The sequence below is a fragment of the Myxine glutinosa genome, chromosome 8, assembly GCF_964187855.1.
Source record: "Myxine glutinosa chromosome 8, kmMyxGlut1.1, whole genome shotgun sequence".
In the NCBI taxonomy this organism is placed as follows: domain Eukaryota; kingdom Metazoa; phylum Chordata; class Myxini; order Myxiniformes; family Myxinidae; genus Myxine; species Myxine glutinosa.
This window is the reverse complement of record NC_136268.1, coordinates 128,359,531-128,380,510: the sequence shown is the minus strand read 5'-3', so window position 1 is coordinate 128,380,510 and position 20,980 is coordinate 128,359,531. Positions and strand designations below refer to the sequence as shown.

The following is a 20,980-nucleotide window of genomic DNA, read 5'->3' as shown; positions in this document are numbered from 1 at the left end:
GTGTGTTCGTGTGCAAAGATCTGCGAGACCAACTGGGTCTGACTGCCTGAATGCAACCGAGGTTGTGAATCCATGAATTGATATAAATCCACTGATGTGGATCTGTGACTGACCGTGGTTGTGGATCTGGCGTTCATGTCCATCTTTGCAAAATAATATGGCTCGACGAAAATTTTTATAATTACATTGGAAAGAAAATATTGTCAGGAGTGGGATTCGAACCCACGCCTCCATGGGGAGACCAGAATACCCACCCATGGAAGCACATGGAAAGCTTGAGAGCCTTGAGTCTGGCGCCTTAGACCACTCGGCCATCCTGACACTTCTAAAGTGTGACACACCCTCCAAATAAGTTACTGACACGCATCCAAGACAAAATACCCTGAAGACACTTGAAGTTCCAAAAGACCATGAAGACCCAAAATGGCCAAAAGACCCAAAATACCCTGAAGACCGATAATACCCAAAAGATCCTGAAGACCCAACATACCCTGAAGACCCAAAAGACCCTGAAGACCTTAAAGATCAAAAATACCCCGAAGACCCATAATACCCAAAACATCCTGAAGACCCTGAAGATACTTACAGATCCAAAAGACATGAAGACCCAAAATTCTCAAAATACCCCAAATACCCTAAAATACCCAAAATATCATGAAGACCCATACTACCCAAAATATCCCAAAGATCCAAAATACCCTGAAGATCCAAAAGACCCTGAAGACACTTAAAGATCCAAAAGACATGAAGACCAAAAATTCCCAAAATATCCTGAAGACCCAAAATACCCCAAATACCCTAAAAGACCCAAAAGACCACGAAGACCCATAATACCCAAAAGATCCCGAAGATCCAAAATACCCTGAAGACCTTAAAGATCCAAAATACCCTGAAGACCCATAATACCCAAAACATCCTGAAGACCCTGAAGACACTTACAGATCCAAAAGACATGAAGACCCAAAATTCTCAAAATACCCCAAATACCCTAAAAGACCCAAAAGACCACGAAGACCCATAATACCAAAAGATCCCGAAGATCCAAAATACCCTGAAGATCCAAAAGACCCTGAAGACACTTAAAGATCCAAAAGACATGAAGACCAAAAATTTCCAAAATACCCCAAAGACCCTTAAAAACCACGAAGACCCAAAATATCCCGAAGATCCGAAAACACCATGGATACCCAAAATACCCCGATGACCCTTCAAACCCAAAAAGCCGCAAAATATCCCAAAGACCCAATATATGCAAAAGATGCTGAAGACCCTGAAGACCCAGAGTGTGAGGGATGAGTGAGTCGATTGTAAAAAAACGAGTTAGTTGAGTGTGAACTGTGAGGTCTGAGTGAGTCAAGTGTGAAAAATGAGGTAGTCGAGTGTGAACTGTGAACTCTGAGTTAGTCGAGTGTGAGGGAAGCGTGATTTGGGTGGAGGTGAGGAGTCGAGTGGTGAGGGTGAAAATGAGAGCAAAGAGGGAACGGATGAGGATGAGGTGATAGGAGAAAGATGTTTGTGTGTGTGCGTGTGTGTGTATGTTTGAGTGTGCATGCGTTTGAGAGTGTGGGTGTGTATGTGCGTGTGTGTGTTCGTGTGCAAAGATCTGCGAGACCAACTGGGTCTGACTGCCTGAATGCAACCGAGGTTGTGAATCCATGAATTGATATAAATCCACTGATGTGGATCTGTGACTGACCGTGGTTGTGGATCTGGCGTTCATGTCCATCTTTGCAAAATAATATGGCTCGACGAAAATTTTTATAATTACATTAGAAAGAAAATAGTGTCAGAAGTGGGATTCGAGCCCACGCCTCCATGGGGAGACCAGAATACCCACCCATGGAAGCACATGGAAAGCTTGAGAGCCTTGAGTCTGGCGCCTTCGACCACTCGGCCATCCTGACACTTCTAAAGTGCGTCACACCCTCCAAATAAGTTACTGACACGCATCCAAGACAAAATACCCTGAAGACACTTGAAGTTCCAAAAGACCATGAAGACCCAAAATGGCCAAAAGACCCAAAATACCCTGAAGACCGATAATACCCAAAAGATCCTTAAGACCCAACATACCCTGAAGACCCAAAAGACCCTGAAGACCTTAAAGATCAAAAATACCCCGAAGACCCATAATACCCAAAACATCCTGAAGACCCTGAAGATACTTACAGATCCAAAAGACATGAAGACCCAAAATTCTCAAAATACCCCAAATACCCTAAAATACCCAAAAGACCATGAAGACCCATACTACCCAAAATATCCCAAAGATCCAAAATACCCTGAAGATCCAAAAGACCCTGAAGACACTTAAAGATCCAAAAGACATGAAGACCAAAAATTCCCAAAATATCCTGAAGACCCAAAATACCCCAAATACCCTAAAAGACCCAAAAGACCACGAAGACCCATAATACCCAAAAGATCCCGAAGATCCAAAATACCCTGAAGACCTTAAAGATCCAAAATACCCTGAAGACCCATAATACCCAAAACATCCTGAAGACCCTGAAGACACTTACAGATCCAAAAGACATGAAGACCAAAAATTTCCAAAATACCCCAAAGACCCTTAAAAACCACGAAGACCCAAAATGCCCAAAATACCCCAAAGACCCAAAATACCCTGAAGACCGATAATACCCAAAAGATCCTGAAGACCCTGAAGACACTTACAGATCCAAAAGACATGAAGACCCAAAATTCTCAAAATACCCCAAATACCCTAAAAGACCCAAAAGACCATGAAGCCACATACTACCAAAAAGATCCAGAAGATCCAAAATACCCAGAAGATCCAAAAGACCCTGAAGACACTTAAAGATCCAAAAGACATGAAGACCAAAAATTCCCAAAATATCCTGAAGACCCTGAAGACACTTACAGATCCAAAATACATGAAGACCCAAAATACCCCAAATACCCTAAAAGACCCAAAAGACCACGAAGACCCATAATACCCAAAAGATCCCGAAGATCCAAAATACCCTGAAGATCCAAAAGACCCTGAAGACACTTAAAGATCCAAAAGACATGAAGACCAAAAATTTCCAAAATACCCCAAAGACCCTTAAAAACCACGAAGACCCAAAATATCCCGAAGATCCGAAAACACCATGGATACCCAAAATACCCCGATGACCCTTCAAACCCAAAAAGCCGCAAAATATCCCGAAGACCCAATATATGCAAAAGATTCTGAAGACCCTGAAGACCCAGAGTGTGAGGGATGAGTGAGTCGATTGTAAAAAATGAGTTAGTTGAGTGTGAACTGTGAGGTCTGAGTGAGTCGAGTGTGAAAAATGAGTTAGTCGAGTGTGAACTGTGAACTCTGAGTTAGTCGAGTGTGAGGGAAGCGTGATTTGGGTGGAGGTGAGGAGTCGAGTGGTGAGGGTGAAAATGAGAGCAAAGAGGGAACGGATGAGGATGAGGTGATAGGAGAAAGATGTTTGTGTGTGTGCGTGTGTGTGTGTATGTTTGAGTGTGCATGCGTTTGCGAGTGTGGGTGTGTATGTGCGTGTGTGTGTTCGTGTGCAAAGATCTGCGAGACCAACTGGGTCTGACTGCCTGAATGCAACCGAGGTTGTGAATCCATGAATTGATATAAATCCACTGATGTGGATCTGTGACTGACCGTGGTTGTGGATCTGGCGTTCATGTCCATCTTTGCAAAATAATATGGCTCGACGAAAATTTTTATAATTACATTCGAAAGAAAATGGTGTCAGGAGTGGGATTCGAACCCATGCCTCCATGGGAAGACCAAAATACCCACCCATGGAGGCACATGGAAAGCTTTGGGGCCTTGAGTCTGGCGACTTAGATCACTCGTCCATCCTGATACTTCGAAAGTGCGTCACACCCTCCAAATAAGTTACTGACACGCATCCTAGACAAAATACCCTGAAGACACTTGAAGTTCCAAAAGACCATGAAGACCCAAAATGGCCAAAAGACCCAAAATACCCTGAAGACCGATAATACCCAAAAGATCCTCAAGACCCAACATACCCTGAAGACCCAAAAGACCCTGAAGACCTTAAAGATCCAAAATACCCCGAAGACCCATAATACCCAAAACATCCTGAAGACCCTGAAGATACTTACAGATCCAAAAGACATGAAGACCCCAAATTCTCAAAATACCCCAAATACCCTAAAATACCCAAAAGACCATGAAGACCCATACTACCCAAAATATCCCAAAGATCCAAAATACCCTGAAGATCCAAAAGACCCTGAAGACACTTAAAGATCCAAAAGACATGAAGACCAAAAATTCCCAAAATATCCTGAAGACCCAAAATACCCCAAATACCCTAAAAGACCCAAAAGACCACGAAGACCCATAATACCCAAAAGATCCCGAAGATCCAAAATACCCTGAAGACCTTAAAGATCCAAAATACCCTGAAGACCCATAATACCCAAAACATCCTGAAGACCCTGAAAACACTTACAGATCCAAAAGACATGAAGACCCAAAATTCTCAAAATACCCCAAATACCATAAAAGACCCAAAAGACCACGAAGACCCATAATACCAAAAGATCCCGAAGATCCAAAATACCCTGAAGATCCAAAAGACCCTGAAGACACTTAAAGATCCAAAAGACATGAAGACCAAAAATTTCCAAAATACCCCAAAGACCCTTAAAAACCACGAAGACCCAAAATGCCCAAAATACACCAAAGACCCAAAATACCCTGAAGACCGATAATACCCAAAAGATCCTGAAGACCCTGAAAACACTTACAGATCCAAAAGACATGAAGACCCAAAATTCTCAAAATACCCCAAATATAGTAGGGGAGCTCCCAATAGAGTTCGTGACCATTTTCCCGTGATCAAGGTTTGAAGGTTGATTTTGAAAGATAAAAATATATATAAAAAAATAAGCTTGGGTATCTTTTTTTAAAATGTGGGCTAACTCGGCCAGAGGACAAAATCCAAGATGTCTGCCAAAACCGCGAAATCGGGCATATTTCCGCCTACGTGAATGCTACATATACATATTGGGTGTCCATATGTGGGTTTTTCTGGGCCCAGATCTTGCATCTTACATCAGTCAAGTGATATTGTGACTTAAAATGATATTAAATGATTAATGTTGACCAAAATCCAAGATGGCCGCTGCAAAAAACCATGTATTGTATATGTTCATAATTGTGCATACCATAGATTCATCGCTGGCGTCTAAATACAGTTTTACATGACTAGTGTTTTCATTTATAACCTTATTGTTACTATGAATGACTTTTTGAGCAGGTAACGAACCAAGATTGCTGCCTTATCTACAAGATGGTTTGATTAAGTTTCACAGGTATTTGTTCACAGGTAGTTGTTAGTATTAATTTCCAGGGAGTACCAGGGTGGACAATGGATCAAGGCATTACAGTTAAGTATATTCAACTAATAAAATAGTTAAAATATTAGTTAAGTCCCTTTCTTTAAGAGATAAAGATCTGTCCTGTTCAATATTTAAGTTCAGTTAAGTATTAACATCATTCATATCATGCTGTCTGATGTACGGTATGTACAGTAAGTAATAGGTTTTATTTTTCATTGCAGAGTATACCATGGCGACACCACCCATTCAAGGAAAGAAGAGAAAGAGTGAAGATGAGGACCAGCCTCCAGGACTATCAAGCTCCAGTGAGTGTATCCTCTGTCATAAGCATTGTGATGAGGAAAAGGGTAGCTTAAGCCCAGAAGCCTGGCAGCATCTCCAACAACAAGCAGAACGATGGAGAGGATTGGACAAATACGGTCAAGTCTTTGATGCAGTGCCATGGCACAATGGACCAGCTGGAATATATTTCCACAAACTGTGTAAAGTTCAACTGGCCAGTAACTATAAATTGGAGCAGGCACTAAAGCGACAAAAGAAATGTTTTGAAACAGAAATCTCTCGCAGCGATGATGTAGCTGACGAAGCACCTGGACCATCTTGCGCTCAGAGACAATGACGATCACAAACCGGTATTATACAAGACAAACATTTGTGTATTTGGTGTATGAAGGGAGAAGACCTGAAACACCCTGGACGGGACAAGTGGCACATCATGCAACAAATGGATGCATGGCATGTCTTCAAAGGTCACACAGTCCATCTGGACGACGAGAATATGCGGGATCGCATTTTGACACTGATTGATTCCACGTCAGATCCATTTGCCACAGAGATCCGCTACCATCGGTCATGTTGGACGAAATACATCAAAGTCCATGATTATAATGATCAACATTTGCACATGCACAATGTACGACTGGCAGAAGTACGTCAAATGTTTTTCAAACATGTGCGCACTGTAATTTTTGAAAGACATGAACTCCGAACACTACAGAGCCTTCTACAAGACTACACGCAAATGCTGGTGAACTTTGGCATGACTGTGAACACTGTGAAGTCTAGCACAATAAAATCTATGCTCCAAACGGAATTCAGCGACCAAATTGGTTTCCACGAAAGAGTTACAAAAAACAAGAGCTCAATGGTTTTTGACACGTCAGCTGGTGGAACATACATAGAAGCTGCTGTAAATTGCCTAGGTGCAACTGATGACCAACTCGTCTCAATTGTAGCGCAACGAATTAGAGCTGAAGCAGCAAAAGTATCGCCAATGATCTGGCCACCTCACATTGACGATTTACTCAATGAGGATGAAACAAGCAGCCTACTGAAACAGCTCATTTCCCGTCTAAAGTCTTCAAAACCTCAGCGTGACCTTGATATGGAGGATGACGACTCTGCAGTTATCGCTTTGACTGCCTTGCTCTCTTCATATATGACAGGCAAACGAACTTCATTTGGAACAAGGTTGTCTGTTATGATACACGGACTAACCAGAAGCTGGGAACTTGTCGAGTTATTGAAAAAATTCTCAATTGGGATCAGCTACAAAGACGTGCTACATCTCTATGATGCTTGGGCCAAGTACGATATTGAGCAGAACAAAGCATGTCCAGAGGAGCTTGCACTGGGTATGCCAGGGACAGCAGTAATGGACAATGATGACTTTTCTGAGGACACGCTAACTGGCGCGAACACTTCACACCGTACAAATGTTATGTTTGTCCAGCCACTTGATTTGGTTCATGCTCCAGAGGAATCGGCCCCAGAATTAACAATTCCCAAGTCTAAAGAAATGAAGCATCTTTGCATCGATCAGCATAAAGTCCATCCTTACAAGACTGTCCAGCGTGGAGCTCCAAGTATGCGAACAGGTGTTGACATTACTCCTTCAGATACTAAAGTCCAGAGGCAGCGAGGACTCATTCATGCCATGACACGTCAAGCACGTCTAGATGAGACTCATACACCACCTGCACCATGCAGTCAAACAGTTGGGGGATTTGCAGGTTTCCAGTCAACAGTTCAGCCGCATGTTGTCAAAAGCAAGCCGTATTACTTCTTGACTTTTCCAAATCCTCCTGTAAAATCTGTAGTGCACGAAATAATGTGCCGGATGGTTGATGCAGCAGGCAAAAAGAACATGCCCTTCATCCAGTTGGTAGGAGATCAACCAGTGTATGCCTTGATAGTGCAAATGAGATACGAACACCCTGATAAATTCAGTGTCGTGTTGCCTTCTATGGGCCCATTTCATATTCACATGTCTTACATTTCTGCCATGAATAAGCGTTTTCACGGGTCTGGCTTGTCTGACATCCTCGTTGCGGCAGATGTTATTGCAGAAGGGTCTGTGGACCAGGCATTACGGGGCAAACACTACAAGAGGAGCATACGATGTCTCCGATTGATGTATGAAACTCTGCTGAGAAGAATCATACAACAGTCACTACAGAATGGGGGAAGCATCTCAGATGAACTTGAAGCTCACTTGACTGTCCTGCGGAATCCTTCCTCAACAGCAGAAGAACGGCAGGAATGTTATGCACTTCTGGAAGCCAACCAAGAGGTTATTTCATTGGTGGCAGATGAGTTCAATAGAATTGAGGAGTCCGGTGGTTCAATGGCAAAGTACTGGATCACATTTATGGAGATGACTGAAATATTGATGATGAATCTGCATGCGTTGAGAATCCAGAACTGGGAACAATTCAAGTCGACATTACGTTTAATGCTACCATGGATCCAGATTTATGACAACGATAAATATGGACGGTGGTTGGTTGAGTATTGGCTGGAAATGGAATCCCTCCCAGAGGATGTAGCACAATACATGCGAGATGGCTTATTTGCTCAATCCATGTCGGGAAAGCCTTACTCATGTTTGCCATTGGATCTCTGGATCGAGATGACAATGAACAAGGGTTCAAAGATGAAAGCTGGCTGGCTCAAAATTTTGAAGAACGAAAAGATGCTGCTGTCACATTCCCGAAATGCTAACAATGTTAATAGAGTCCGATCCTCACTGCATGATCTTGCCAGCACATCAGAATCAAAACGACATCACAGTGAAAATGCTCCCACTCGCATGAAGGAAGACGAACAAGCTGTACAAGATATTAACAACTGCATCACTGAATTCGGCTGTGACCCTTTCAATGAAGAAAACAAGGTCTTGAAGTCACTACAGTCTGGAATGGTAGCTTCTGATGACCTCATTCAAGATTTTGAATCGGTCCACACCGATGGCGAGAAATGCTTGAAGGCATTCTGTGAAGACAGAATGTTCAGCAGCAACAAACCTTTCCATGCAACCATTCACAGGAATTTGAGACGGAACTTCAGCAACCCACCTTCAGTCAAGACTGGCGAGCGCATCATGAAGTCAGACGCAATGGAGAACAGAGCGATGGCAGCAGTTGTCTCACTTGCTGAAAATGACACCGAAAATTTCACCTTGTCAGAGATAATGTCGTACCGAGTCACAGATGAATGTCTGCCAATATTCAATATCAACGGCACCATGAAAAAAGTGCAAAAATCTAAGTTGGTAGAAAAATTCAAGCTACATGCGTTGGAACCAACACCAGACAAGTACACGGCGATCCTGGACATGGGATTTATATGGCGTTTGTCTACGCCATCGGTAGAAGACAGGGAAAAGGCTGATGGAATTTCCTACACCTGGGGAGACTACGCATCGAAGGTGTTCGCCGTCATTATGAGCAGACATAAATATGCATCACAAGTTGTGTTTGTCAATGACAGATATGATGTTTCCCTGACCGTCAAGGATAGCGAACGCAAGTTTCGAAAAAGCACTTCTGGATTTTCAGATGGCTCCAAGAATGTATTTTTCAAGCAGTCGGACAAATTCCCATCTGCCAAAGGATTTCAAGACTTCTTCCACAATGCAACAAACAAGCAGCACCTACAGATCTTTCTCAGAAACGAGTTCAGCGTGTTGTACCGAAACTATTCTAACACTGAATTTGTCTACTGCGTTGGGCCCACATGTGTCAATCTATCGACAGGTTTGCCTGTTACAGACTTCCAGTGTGCACAGTTAGAAGCAGACACATGCATGTTCTTCATCTACTCACAAATACGTAAAGCTGGAATAGAAACACCTGTTATCATCGACGCAGAAGATACGGACGTGCTTGTATTGGCATCGTATGTTGCTCATAGAACTGAAGGGGTGCTCGCAATGAAGTACAAAAAGCAGTTCATAGATTGTACAGCTTTCTGCCCGAAGGAAATAGCAGATATCATAGTTCCTCTTCACGTCCACAGCGGCTCAGACACAACAGCAGCATTCTTTGGACATGGGAAGAAAACCATCTTCGACATATCATCCACTTCACCTGAAGCTAGAGCGTTCCTCAGTGAAGTAGGGAAACACCTACCGGTCCCTCAGCAGGTGCTTGATCATATGACGCTGTACACCATACGGTACATATACAAGGACAAACAAAGTACCACTCTGTGTGATGCTCGGGCCAGGAAGTGGCGACAAATGAAAAGGAAATCAATACTGCGGCTTCCACCAGACAAAGAATCCCACGATTTGAAAGTCAAGAGAGTGAACTATCAAACCTACGTGTTGCTCAACTACGAAAAACCTGATGCGCCACCGTCTCCTTTATCTCATGGCTGGCATCTCGAGGAAGGCATGTGTCTTCCATTGAGGTACATTCACCCAGCACTCCCAGAAAAACTAACTCAGGCTTTGGAAAGCAGCCCAACTATGGATGATCCAGTCGAGTCTGGGTCCGAGATGGACGATTCGGACAGTGAATAACAATTTCAATCTATCCAACACAAACAAACTGTTATAACAACTATTGTCATTTTCAACCCTACCGTATATGCTACTTGTGCAATGTGTATCACTGCTTGTAAATGTAATGTCATGTCACTGTAAATATAATAAAACAAAATAGAGAAAGATAAATTCTTTCTTACTGATTGCAAATGAAAACCTTGAACATTGTGTCAAATAAAAGACGTTGCAATAGATACAATGTACAGTAGCCATAACTGCTTATCTAACGGGCGAGAGGCAGCCATCTTGGTTCGTTACCTGCTCAAAAAGTCATTCATAGTAACAGTAAGGTTATAAATGAAAACACTAGTCATGTAAAACTGTATTTAGACGCCAGCGATGAATCTATGGTATGCACAATTATGAACATATACAATACATGGTTTTTTGCAGCGGCCATCTTGGATTTTGGTCAACATTAATCATTTAATATCATTTTAAGTCACAATATCACTTGACTGATGTAAGATGCAAGATCTGGGCCCAGAAAAACCCACATATGGACACCCAATATGTATATGTAGCATTCACGTAGGCGGAAATATGCCCGATTTCGCGGTTTTGGCGGACATCTTGGATTTTGTCCTCTGGCCGAGTTAGCCCGCATTTTAAAAAAAGATACCCAAGCTTATTTTTTTATATATATTTTTATCTTTCAAAATCAACCTTCAAACCTTGATCACGGGAAAATGGTCACGAACTCTATTGGGAGCTCCCCTACTAATACCCTAAAAGACCCAAAAGACCATGAAGACACATACTACCAAAAAGATCCAGAAGATCCAAAATACCCAGAAGATCCAAAAGACCCTGAAGACAATTAAAGATCCAAAAGACATGAAGACCAAAAATTCCCAAAATATCCTGAAGACCCTGAAGACACTTACAGATCCAAAATACATGAAGACCCAAAATACCCCAAATACCCTAAAAGACCCAAAAGACCACGAAGACCCATAATACCCAAAATATCCCGAAGATCCAAAATACTCTGAAGATCCAAAAGACCCTGAAGACACTTAAAGATCCAAAAGACATGAAGACCAAAAATTTCCAAAATACCCCAAAGACCCTTAAAAACCACGAAGACCCAAAATATCCCGAAGATCCGAAAACACCATGGATACCCAAAATACCCCGATGGCCCTTCAAACCCAAAAAGCCGCAAAATATCCCGAAGACCCAATATATGCAAAAGATGCTGAAGACCCTGAAGACCCAGAGTGTGAGGGATGAGTGAGTCGATTGTAAAAAATGAGTTAGTTGAGTGTGAACTGTGAGGTCTGAGTGAGTCGAGTGTGAAAAATGAGTTAGTCGAGTGTGAACTGTGAACTCTGAGTTAGTCGAGTGTGAGGGAAGCGTGATTTGGGTGGAGGTGAGGAGTCGAGTGGTGAGGGTGAAAATGAGAGCAAAGAGGGAACGGATGAGGATGAGGTGATAGGAGAAAGATGTTTGTGTGTGTGCGTGTGTGTGTATGTTTGAGTGTGCATGCGTTTGAGAGTGTGGGTGTGTATGTGCGTGTGTGTGTTCGTGTGCAAAGATCTGCGAGACCAACTGGGTCTGACTGCCTGAATGCAACCGAGGTTGTGAATCCATGAATTGATATAAATCCACTGATGTGGATCTGTGACTGACCGTGGTTGTGGATCTGGCGTTCATGTCCATCTTTGCAAAATAATATGGCTCGACGAAAATTTTTATAATTACATTTGAAAGAAAATGGTGTCAGGAGTGGGATTCGAACCCATGCCTCCATGGGAAGACATGAATACCCACCCATGGAAGCACATAGGAAAGCTTTGGGGCCTTGAGTCTGGCGACTTAGATCACTTGTCCATCCTGACACTTTGAAAGTGCGTCACACCCTCCAAATAAGTTACTGACACGCATCCAAGACAAAATACCCTGAAGACACTTGAAGTTCCAAAAGACATGAAGACCAAAAATTTCCAAAATACCCCAAAGACCCTTAAAAACCACGAAGACCCAAAATGCCCAAAATACCCCAAAGACCCAAAATACCCTGAAGACCGATAATACCCAAAAGATCCTGAAGACCCTGAAGACACTTACAGATCCAAAAGACATGAAGACCCAAAATTCTCAAAATACCCCAAATACCCTAAAAGACCCAAAAGACCATGAAGACACATACTACCAAAAAGATCCAGAAGATCCAAAATACCCAGAAGATCCAAAAGACCCTGAAGACACTTAAAGATCCAAAAGACATGAAGACCAAAAATTCCCAAAATATCCTGAAGACCCTGAAGACACTTACAGATCCAAAATACATGAAGACCCAAAATACCCCAAATACCCTAAAAGACCCAAAAGACCACGAAGACCCATAATACCCAAAAGATCCCGAAGATCCAAAATACCCTGAAGATCCAAAAGACCCTGAAGACACTTAAAGATCCAAAAGACATGAAGACCAAAAATTTCCAAAATACCCCAAAGACCCTTAAAAACCACGAAGACCCAAAATATCCCGAAGATCCGAAAACACCATGGATACCCAAAATACCCCGATGACCCTTCAAACCCAAAAAGCCGCAAAATATCCCGAAGACCCAATATATGCAAAAGATGCTGAAGACCCTGAAGACCCAGAGTGTGAGGGATGAGTGAGTCGATTGTAAAAAACGAGTTAGTTGAGTGTGAACTGTGAGGTCTGAGTGAGTCGAGTGTGAAAAATGAGTTAGTCGAGTGTGAACTGTGAACTCTGAGTTAGTCGAGTGTGACGGAAGCGTGATTTGGGTGGAGGTGAGGAGTCGAGTGGTGAGGGTGAAAATGAGAGCAAAGAGGGAACGGATGAGGATGAGGTGATAGGAGAAAGATGTTTGTGTGTGTGCGTGTGTGTGTATGTTTGAGTGTGCATGCGTTTGAGAGTGTGGGTGTGTATGTGCGTGTGTGTGTTCGTGTGCAAAGATCTGCGAGACCAACTGGGTCTGACTGCCTGAATGCAACCGAGGTTGTGAATCCATGAATTGATATAAATCCACTGATGTGGATCTGTGACTGACCGTGGTTGTGGATCTGGCGTTCATGTCCATCTTTGCAAAATAATATGGCTCGACGAAAATTTTTATAATTACATTAGAAAGAAAATAATGTCAGAAGAGGGATTCGAACCCACGCCTCCATGGGGAGACCAGAGTACCCACCCATGGAAGCACATGGAAAGCTTGAGAGCCTTGAGTCTGGTGCCTTAGACCACTCGGCCATCCTGACACTTCTAAAGTGCGTCACACCATCCAAATAAGTTACTGACACGCATCCAAGACAAAATACCCTGAAGACACTTGAAGTTCCAAAAGACCATGAAGACCCAAAATGGCCAAAAGACCCAAAATACCCTGAAGACCGATAATACCCAAAAGATCCTGAAGACCCAACATACCCTGAAGACCCAAAAGACCCTGAAGACCTTAAAGATAAAAAATACCCCGAAGACCCATAATACCCAAAACATCCTGAAGACCCTGAAGATACTTACAGATCCAAAAGACATGAAGACCCCAAATTCTCAAAATACCCCAAATACCCTAAAATACCCAAAAGACCATGAAGACCCATACTACCCAAAATATCCCAAAGATCCAAAATACCCTGAAGATCCAAAAGACCCTGAAGACACTTAAAGATCCAAAAGACATGAAGACCAAAAATTCCCAAAATATCCTGAAGACCCAAAATACCCCAAATACCCTAAAAGACCCAAAAGACCACGAAGACCCATAATACCCAAAATATCCCGAAGATCCAAAATACCCTGAAGACCTTAAAGATCCAAAATACCCTGAAGACCCATAATACCCAAAACATCCTGAAGACCCTGAAGACACTTACAGATCCAAAAGACATGAAGACCGAAAATTCTCAAAATACCCCAAATACCCTAAAAGACCCAAAAGACCACGAAGACCCATAATACCAAAAGATCCCGTAGATCCAAAATACCCTGAAGATCCAAAAGACCCTGAAGACACTTAAAGATCCAAAAGACATGAAGACCAAAAATTTCCAAAATACCCCAAAGACCCTTAAAAACCACGAAGACCCAAAATGCCCAAAATACCCCAAAGACCCAAAATACCCTGAAGACCGATAATACCCAAAAGATCCTGAAGACCCTGAAGACACTTACAGATCCAAAAGACATGAAGACCCAAAATTCTCAAAATACCCCAAATACCCTAAAAGACCCAAAAGACCATGAAGACACATACTACCAAAAAGATCCAGAAGATCCAAAATACCCAGAAGATCCAAAAGACCCTGAAGACACTTAAAGATCCAAAAGACATGAAGACCAAAAATTCCCAAAATATCCTGAAGACCCTGAAGACACTTACAGATCCAAAATACATGAAGACCCAAAATACCCCAAATACCCTAAAAGACCCAAAAGACCACGAAGACCCATAATACCCAAAAGATCCCGAAGATCCAAAATACCCTGAAGATCCAAAAGACCCTGAAGACACTTAAAGATCCAAAAGACATGAAGACCAAAAATTTCCAAAATACCCCAAAGACCCTTAAAAACCACGAAGACCCAAAATATCCCAAAGATCCGAAAACACCATGGATACCCAAAATACCCCGATGACCCTTCAAACCCAAAAAGCCGCAAAATATCCCGAAGACCCAATATATGCAAAAGATGCTGAAGACCCTGAAGACCCGGAGTGTGAGGGATGAGTGAGTCGATTGTAAAAAACGAGTTAGTTGAGTGTGAACTGTGAGGTCTGAGTGAGTCGAGTGTGAAAAATGAGTTAGTCGAGTGTGAATTGTGAACTCTGAGTTAGTCGAGTGTGAGGGAAGCGTGATTTGGGTGGAGGTGAGGAGTCGAGTGGTGAGGGTGAAAATGAGAGCAAAGAGGGAACGGATGAGGATGAGGTGATAGGAGAAAGATGTTTGTGTGTGTGCGTGTGTGTGTATGTTTGAGTGTGCATGCGTTTGAGAGTGTGGGTGTGTATGTGCGTGTGTGTGTTCGTGTGCAAAGATCTGCGAGACCAACTGGGTCTGACTGCCTGAATGCAACCGAGGTTGTGAATCCATGAATTGATATAAATCCACTGATGTGGATCTGTGACTGACCGTGGTTGTGGATCTGGCGTTCATGTCCATCTTTGCAAAATAATATGGCTCGACGAAAATTTTTATAATTACATTTGAAAGAAAATGGTGTCAGGAGTGGGATTCGAGCCCATGCCTCCATGGGAAGACATGAATACCCACCCATGGAAGCACATAGGAAAGCTTTGGGGCCTTGAGTCTGGCGACTTAGATCACTTGTCCATCCTGACACTTTGAAAGTGCTTCACACCCTCCAAATAAGTTACTGACACGCATCCAAGACAAAATACCCTGAAGACACTTGAAGTTCCAAAAGACATGAAGACCAAAAATTTCCAAAATACCCCAAAGACCCTTAAAAACCACGAAGACCCAAAATGCCCAAAATACCCAAAATTCTCAAAATACCCCAAATACCCTAAAAGACCCAAAAGACCATGAAGACACATACTACCAAAAAGATCCAGAAGATCCAAAATACCCAGAAGATCCAAAAGACCCTGAAGACACTTAAAGATCCAAAAGACATGAAGACCAAAAATTCCCAAAATATCCTGAAGACCCTGAAGACACTTACAGATCCAAAATACATGAAGACCCAAAATACCCCAAATACCCTAAAAGACCCAAAAGACCACGAAGACCCATAATACCCAAAAGATCCCGAAGATCCAAAATACCCTGAAGATCCAAAAGACCCTGAAGACACTTAAAGATCCAAAAGACATGAAGACCAAAAATTTCAAAAATACCCCAAAGACCCTTAAAAACCACGAAGACCCAAAATATCCCGAAGATCCGAAAACACCATGGATACCCAAAATACCCCGATGACCCTTCAAACCCAAAAAGCCGCAAAATATCCCGAAGACCCAATATATGCAAAAGATGCTGAAGACCCTGAAGACCCAGAGTGTGAGGGATGAGTGAGTCGATTGTAAAAAACGAGTTAGTTGAGTGTGAACTGTGAGGTCTGAGTGAGTCGAGTGTGAAAAATGAGTTAGTCGAGTGTGAACTGTGAACTCTGAGTTAGTCGAGTGTGACGGAAGCGTGATTTGGGTGGAGGTGAGGAGTCGAGTGGTGAGGGTGAAAATGAGAGCAAAGAGGGAACGGATGAGGATGAGGTGATAGGAGAAAGATGTTTGTGTGTGTGCGTGTGTGTGTATGTTTGAGTGTGCATGCGTTTGAGAGTGTGGGTGTGTATGAGCGTGTGTGTGTTCGTGTGCAAAGATCTGCGAGACCAACTGCGTCTGACTGCCTGAATGCAACCGAGGTTGTGAATCCATGAATTGATATAAATCCACTGATGTGGATCTGTGACTGACCGTGGTTGTGGATCTGGCGTTCATGTCCATCTTTGCAAAATAATATGGCTCGACGAAAATTTTTATAATTACATTGGAAAGAAAATAATGTTAGAAGAGGGATTCGAACCCACGCCTCCATGGGGAGACCAGAGTACCCACCCATGGAGGCACATGGAAAGCTTGAGAGCCTTGAGTCTGGGGCCTTAGACCACTCGGCCATCCTGACACTTCTAAAGTGCGTCACACCATTCAAATAAGTTACTGACACGCATCCAAGACAAAATACCCTGAAGACACTTGAAGTTCCAAAAGACCATGAAGACCCAAAATGGCCAAAAGACCCAAAATACCCTGAAGACCGATAATACCCAAAAGATCCTGAAGACCCAACATACCCTGAAGACCCAAAAGACCCTGAAGACCTTAAAGATCAAAAATACCCCGAAGACCCATAATACCCAAAACATCCTGAAGACCCTGAAGATACTTACAGATCCAAAAGACATGAAGACCCCAAATTCTCAAAATACCCCAAATACCCTAAAATACCCAAAAGACCATGAAGACCCATACTACCCAAAATATCCCAAAGATCCAAAATACCCTGAAGATCCAAAAGACCCTGAAGACACTTAAAGATCCAAAAGACATGAAGACCAAAAATTCCCAAAATATCCTGAAGACCCAAAATACCCCAAATACCCTAAAATACCCAAAAGACCACGAAGACCCATAATACCCAAAAGATCCAGAAGATCCAAAATACCCTGAAGACCTTAAAGATCCAAAATACCCTGAAGACCCATAATACCCAAAACATCCTGAAGACCCTGAAGACACTTACAGATCCAAAAGACATGAAGACCCAAAATTCTCAAAATACCCCAAATACCCTAAAAGACCCAAAAGACCACGAAGACCCATAATACCAAAAGATCCCGAAGATCCAAAATACCCTGAAGATCCAAAAGACCCTGAAGACACTTAAAGATCCAAAAGACATGAAGACCAAAAATTTCCAAAATACCCCAAAGACCCTTAAAAACCACGAAGACCCAAAATGCCCAAAATACCCCAAAGACCCAAAATACCCTGAAGACCGATAATACCCAAAAGATCCTGAAGACCCTGAAGACACTTACAGATCCAAAAGACATGAAGACCCAAAATTCTCAAAATACCCCAAATACCCTAAAAGACCCAAAAGACCATGAAGACACATACAACCAAAAAGATCCAGAAGATCCAAAATACCCAGAAGATCCAAAAGACCCTGAAGACACTTAAAGATCCAAAAGACATGAAGAACAAAAATTTCCAAAATATCCTGAAGACCCTGAAGACACTTACAGATCCAAAATACATGAAGACCCAAAATACCCCAAATACACTAAAAGACCCAAAAGACCACGAAGACCCATAATACCCAAAAGATCCCGAAGATCCAAAATACCCTGAAGATCCAAAAGACCCTGAAGACACTTAAAGATCCAAAAGACATGAAGACCAAAAATTTCCAAAATACCCCAAAGACCCTTAAAAACCACGAAGACCCAAAATATCCCGAAGATCCGAAAAAACCATGGATACCCAAAATACCCCGATGACCCTTCAAACCCAAAAAGCCGCAAAATATCCCGAAGACCCAATATATGCAAAAGATTCTGAAGACCCTGAAGACCCAGAGTGTGAGGGATGAGTGAGTCGATTGTAAAAAATGAGTTAGTTGAGTGTGAACTGTGAGGTCTGAGTGAGTCGAGTGTGAAAAATGAGTTAGTCGAGTGTGAACTGTGAACTCTGAGTTAGTCGAGTGTGAGGGAAGCGTGATTTGGGTGGAGGTGAGGAGTCGAGTGGTGAGGGTGAAAATGAGAGCAAAGAGGAAACGGATGAGGATGAGGTGATAGGAGAAAGATGTTTGTGTGTGTGCGTGTGTGTGTATGTTTGAGTGTGCATGCGTTTGAGAGTGTGGGTGTGTATGTGCGTGTGTGTGTTCGTGTGCAAAGATCTGCGAGACCAACTGGGTCTGACTGCCTGAATGCAACCGAGGTTGTGAATCCATGAATTGATATAAATCCACTGATGTGGATCTGTGACTGACCGTGGTTGTGGATCTGGCGTTCATGTCCATCTTTGCAAAATAATATGACTCGACGAAAATTTTTATAATTACATTGGAAAGAAAATATTGTCAGAAGTGGGATTCGAACCCACGCCTCAATGGGGAGACCAGAATACCCACCCATGGAAGCACATGGAAAGCTTGAGAGCCTTGAGTCTGGCACCTTAGACCACTCGGCCATCCTAACACTTCGAAAATGCGTCACACCCTCCAAATAAGTTACTGACACGCATCCAAGACAAAATACCCTGAAGACACTTGAAGTTCCAAAAGACCATGAAGACCCAAAATGGCCAAAATACCCAAAATACCCTGAAGACCGATAATACCCAAAAGATCCTCAAGACCCAACATACCCTGAAGACCCAAAAGACCCTGAAGACCTTAAAGATCCAAAATACCCCGAAGACCCATAATACCCAAAACATCCTGAAGACCCTGAAGATACTTACAGATCCAAAAGACATGAAGACCCAAAATTCTCAAAATACCCCAAATACCCTAAAATACCCAAAAGACCCTTAAAAACCACGAAGACCCAAAATATCCTGAAGATCCGAAAACACCATGGATACCCAAAATACCCCGATGACCCTTCAAACCCAAAAAGCCCCAAAATATCCCGAAGACCCAATATATGCAAAAGATGCTGAAGACCCTGAAGACCCAGAGTGTGAGGGATGAATGAGTCGATTGTAAAAAATGAGTTAGTTGAGTGTGAACTGTGAGGTCTGAGTTAGTCGAGTGTGAAAAATGAGTTAGTCGAGTGTGAACTGTGAACTCTGAGTTAGTCGAGTGTGAGGGAAGCGTGATTTGGGTGGAGGTGAGGGGTCGAGTGGTGAGGGTGAAAATGAGAGCAAAGAGGGAACGGATGAGGATGAGGTGATAGGAGAAAGATGTTTGTGTGTGTGTGTGTGTGTGTGTGTATGTTTGAGTGTGCATGCGTTTGAGAGTGTGGGTGTGTATGTGCGTGTGTGTGTTCGTGTGCAAAGATCTGCGAGACCAACTGGGTCTGACTGCCTGAATGCAACCGAGGTTGTGAATCCATGAATTGATATAAATCCACTGATGTGGATCTGTGACTGACCGTGGTTGTGGATCTGGCGTTCATGTCCATCTTTGCAAAATAATATGGCTCGACGAAAATTTTTATAATTACATTAGAAAGAAAATAGTGTCAGAAGTGGGATTCGAGCCCACGCCTCCATGGGGAGACCAGAATACCCACCCATGGAAGCACATGGAAAGCTTGATGAGCCTTGAGTCTGGTGCCTTAGACCACTCGGCCATCCTGACACTTCTAAAGTGCGTCACACCCTCCAAATAAGTTACTGACACGCATCCAAGACAAAATACCCTGAAGACACTTGAAGTTCCAAAAGACCATGAAGACCCAAAATGGCCAAAAGACCCAAAATACCCTGAAGACCGATAATACCCAAAAGATCCTGAAGACCCAACATACCCTGAAGACCCAAAAGACCCTGAAGACCTTAAAGATCAAAAATACCCCGAAGACCCATAATACCCTAAACATCCTGAAGACCCTGAAGATACTTACAGATCCAAAAGACATGAAGACCCAAAATTCTCAAAATACCCCAAATACCCTAAAATACCCAAAAGACCATGAAGACCCATACTACCCAAAATATCCCAAAGATCCAAAATACCCTGAAGATCCAAAAGACCCTGAAGACACTTAAAGATCCAAAAGACATGAAGACCAAAAATTCCCAAAATATCCTGAAGACACAAAATACCCCAAATACCCTAAAATACCCAAAAGACCACGAAGACCCATAATACCCAAAAGATCCCGAAGATCCAAAATACCCTGAAGACCTTAAAGATCCAAAATACCCTGAAGACCCATAATACCCAAAACATCCTGAAGACCCTGAAGACACTTACAGATCCAAAAGACATGAAGACCCAAAATTCTCAAAATACCCCAAATACCCTAAAAGACCCAAAAGACCACGAAGACCCATAATACCAAAAGATCCCGAAGATCCAAAATACCCTGAAGATCCAAAAGACCCTGAAGACACTTAAAGATCCAAAAGACATGAAGACCAAAAATTTCCAAAATACCCCAAAGACCCTTAAAAACCACGAAGACCCAAAATGCCCAAAATACCCCAAAGACCCAAAATACCCTGAAGACCGATAATACCCAAAAGATCCTGAAGACCCTGAAGACACTTACAGATCCAAAAGACATGAAGACCCAAAATTCTCAAAATACCCCAAATACCCTAAAAGACCCAAAAGACCATG

The 20,980-nt window shown here is 42.6% G+C and overlaps 6 non-coding genes across 6 annotated transcripts; all 6 read right to left on the bottom strand.

Annotated features, from left to right (window-relative positions):
* Positions 1 to 201: 201 nt before the first annotated feature.
* On the bottom strand, positions 202 to 321 carry TRNAL-CAA (transfer RNA leucine (anticodon CAA)). Its single transcript has 2 exons — positions 284 to 321; positions 202 to 247 (listed from the first exon to the last, which is right to left on the bottom strand). It is a non-coding gene; the product is annotated as a tRNA-Leu (tRNA).
* Positions 322 to 1,784: 1,463 nt separating this feature from the next.
* Positions 1,785 to 1,904, bottom strand: TRNAL-CAA (transfer RNA leucine (anticodon CAA)). Its single transcript has 2 exons — positions 1,867 to 1,904; positions 1,785 to 1,830 (listed from the first exon to the last, which is right to left on the bottom strand). It is a non-coding gene; the product is annotated as a tRNA-Leu (tRNA).
* Positions 1,905 to 13,300: 11,396 nt separating this feature from the next.
* TRNAL-CAA (transfer RNA leucine (anticodon CAA)) lies at positions 13,301 to 13,420 on the bottom strand. Its single transcript has 2 exons — positions 13,383 to 13,420; positions 13,301 to 13,346 (listed from the first exon to the last, which is right to left on the bottom strand). It is a non-coding gene; the product is annotated as a tRNA-Leu (tRNA).
* A 3,264-nt stretch (positions 13,421 to 16,684) lies between these two features.
* Positions 16,685 to 16,804, bottom strand: TRNAL-CAA (transfer RNA leucine (anticodon CAA)). Its single transcript has 2 exons — positions 16,767 to 16,804; positions 16,685 to 16,730 (listed from the first exon to the last, which is right to left on the bottom strand). It is a non-coding gene; the product is annotated as a tRNA-Leu (tRNA).
* A 1,960-nt stretch (positions 16,805 to 18,764) lies between these two features.
* On the bottom strand, positions 18,765 to 18,884 carry TRNAL-CAA (transfer RNA leucine (anticodon CAA)). Its single transcript has 2 exons — positions 18,847 to 18,884; positions 18,765 to 18,810 (listed from the first exon to the last, which is right to left on the bottom strand). It is a non-coding gene; the product is annotated as a tRNA-Leu (tRNA).
* A 988-nt stretch (positions 18,885 to 19,872) lies between these two features.
* On the bottom strand, positions 19,873 to 19,993 carry TRNAL-CAA (transfer RNA leucine (anticodon CAA)). Its single transcript has 2 exons — positions 19,956 to 19,993; positions 19,873 to 19,918 (listed from the first exon to the last, which is right to left on the bottom strand). It is a non-coding gene; the product is annotated as a tRNA-Leu (tRNA).
* Positions 19,994 to 20,980: the final 987 nt, after the last annotated feature.